Below are 3,137 nucleotides of genomic sequence, written 5' to 3' on the forward strand. Positions count from 1 at the left end.
TTACAGGATTTACAACACATGTAGAAGTAAAGTGTATCTATGTTAACAATAGCATAAAACCTGGGAGATTACTATATGTGAGGTGGTATAATACCACTTGAAGTTAGTCAACAGTAAAAATTAAGAATTAGGGCTACCCTGGTGGCGCAGTGGTTGAGAGTCCGCCTGCCGATGCAGGGGACATGGGTTTGTGCCCCGGTCCGGGAAGATCCCACATGCCGTGGAGCGGCTAAGCCCGTGAGCCTTGGCCGCTGGGCCTGCGCGTCCAGAGCCTGTGCTCCACAACGGGAGAGGCCACAACAGTGAGAGTCCTGCGTACCGCAAAACCTGTGCTCCACAACGGGAGAGGCCACAACAGTGAGAGTCCTGCGTACCGCAAAAAAAAAAAAAAAAAAAAAATTAAGAATTATACTATAATAGCACAACAAAAAGTTATAGTTAATAAGCCAGTAAGAGAGATAAAAAGAAATCATAAATATACACCTGTACATCGTAAGGAACTAGAAAACAAAGAGCAAACTAAACCCAAAGCTAGCGAAAGGAAAGAAAAAACAAAAATTAGAGTGGCGATAAATAAAACAGAGAATTTGAAAAAATAGACAAAGTCAATGAAACTGTCTTAGTCAATTTGGGCTGCTATAAAAATTACCATAGACTAGCTTAAACAAAAAAATTTTTTTAAAGGAATGCCTTTATTTTTATTATTTATTTATTTAGTTTTGGCTGTGTTGGGTCTTTGTTTCTGTGCAAGGGCTTTCTCTAGTTGCGGCAAGCAGGGGCCACTCTTCATCGCGGTGCGCGGGCCTCTCACTATCGCGGCCTCTCTTGTTGCGGAGCACAGGCTCCAGACGTGCAGTCTCAGTAGTTGTGGCTCACGGGCCTAGTTGCTCCGCGGCATGTGGGATCTTCCCGGACCAGGGATCGAACCTGTGTCCCCTGCATTGGCAGGCAGATTCTCAACCACTGCGCCACCAGGGAAGCCCAACAACAAAAATTTATTTCTAACAATTCCAGAGGCAGGAAATCCAAAATCAGAGTGCCAGTACAGTCAGGTTCTGTGAGAGATCTCAAATCAATGATCTCAACTTCAACTGTAAGAAACTAGAAAAAGAAGAGCAAATGAAATCCAAAGTAAGCAGAAGAAAGGAAACAATAAAGATCAGAGCAGAAATCAATAAAACAAAAACAATAGGGAAAAAAATCAATGAAACTGAAAAGCTGGTTATTTGAGAAGACCAATAAAATTTATACACCTGTAGTCAGATTGGCTGGGAAAAAGAAGTTACAAATAACAGGAATAAGAAAGTAGACATCACTACAGATTCTATACATCTTAAAAAGATAATATAGAAATATTATTAACAACTTCATGCCCATATATTCAAAAACTTAGATGAAATGAATAAATTCTTTACAAAACTGAGTCTATTAAAGCTCAATCAAAAAAACATAGACAATCCAGATGGCCTTATACCTATTAAAAAGACTGAAGTTGTAACTTAAAACATTCCCACAAAGAAAATTCCAGGCCCAAATGGCTTCATTGGAGTATTCTATGAAACGTTTAAAGAAGAAATAATGTCAATTCCACATAAACTGTTCCAGAAAATTGAAGAGAAGGGAATTCTTCCCAGTTTATTCCATGAAGTCATCATTACTCAAAACCAGACAAAACATTACAAGAAAATAAAGCTACAGTCTAATATCTTTCATGAATATAGATGTAATAATTCTTAAAATTTTAGCAAATCAAATCAAACAATATATAAAATCATAACCAGGCGGAGTCTATCACAGAAATTCAAGGCTGGTTCAACACTGAAAACTCACCATATCAACAGAATACAGAAGAAAAACCATATGATCATCTCAGTCAATGCAGAAAAAGAATTTGATATAATACAACATGTATTCTTGATAAAAACTCTCAGCACACTAGGAATACAGGGGAATATTGCATGATAACTACTACACCAGTGGTGCTACACTAGGAATACAAGGGAACGTCTACAACCTGATAGCAGAGCATCTATGAAAACCCTACAGATAACATCATATATAACGGTGAAAAAAACAATGCTTTCCTCCTAAGATCAGAAACAAGACAGGGGGCTTCCCTGGTGGCACAGTGGTTAAGAATCTGTCTGCCAGTGCAGGGGACACGGGTTCGATCCCTGGTCCGGGAAGATCCCACATGCCGCAGAGCAACTAAGTCCGTGCACCACAACTACTGAGCCTGCGCTCTAGAGTCTGCAAGCCACAACTACTGAAGCCCGCGTGCCACAACTACTGAAGCCTGTGCGCCTAGAGCCCGTGCTCCGCAACAAGAGAAGCCACAGCAATGAGAAGCCGGTGTACCGCAATGAAGAGTAGCCCCTGCTCACCACAACTAGAGAAAGCCCGCGTGCAGCAATGAAGACCCAACACAGTCATAAATAAATAAATAAATAATAAAAAGAAGCAAGACAGGGATGCCTGCTCTTACTAGTGCGGTCAACATCACACTGGAGGGTCTAGCTAGCACAGTAAGACATGAAAAAGAAATAAAAGGAATGCGTATAGGAAAGGAAGGAGTAAAATTGTCCATATTCTCAGACATGATCATCTACATAGAAAATCTGATAAAACCTACAAAATACCTACTAGAACTAATAAGTAAGATTGCAGGATATAGGATCAATACACAAAAATAACTGTGTTTCTATGAACTTACAATAAGCAATCAAAAATTGAAATTTAAAAAATGCCATTTAGCAATAAATTGATATATTCAACAACATAGATGAATCTGAAAATAATTGTGCTGAGTAAAAGAAGCCATATCAAAAGGAACACATACTCTATGATTTCATTTATATAAACTTCTAGAAAATGCAAACTAATCTTTAGGGAAAAAAAGCAGATCAGTGATTACCCAGGGACTAGGATGGGAGGGGGGGGTCCAGTTGGAAGCAGTGGGAGGGAAGAATTAGAAAGGAGCAAGACTAAGCTTTGAGATAATAAATATGTTCATTGGGCTTCCCTGGTGGCGCAGTGGTTGAGAGTCCGCCTGCCGATGCAGGGGAAACGGGTTCGTGCCCCGGTCCGGGAAGATCCCACATGCCGCGGAGCGGGTGGGCCCGTGAGCCATGGCGGCG

The 3,137-nt window shown here is 40.5% G+C and overlaps 1 long non-coding RNA gene across 1 annotated transcript in view; it reads right to left on the bottom strand.

Moving 5' to 3' along the window:
- Nucleotides 1-259: 259 nt before the first annotated feature.
- Nucleotides 260-3,137, bottom strand: part of LOC129392031 (uncharacterized) — a 6,066-nt gene continuing 3,188 nt past the window's right edge. Inside the window, exon 3 of the long non-coding RNA XR_008616980.1 lies at nucleotides 260-311. This is a non-coding gene — a long non-coding RNA (uncharacterized lncRNA). The remainder of the gene's footprint in view (nucleotides 312-3,137) is intronic.

This window comes from Physeter macrocephalus, chromosome 4 (assembly GCF_002837175.3).
Source record: "Physeter macrocephalus isolate SW-GA chromosome 4, ASM283717v5, whole genome shotgun sequence".
NCBI lineage: Eukaryota > Metazoa > Chordata > Mammalia > Artiodactyla > Physeteridae > Physeter > Physeter macrocephalus.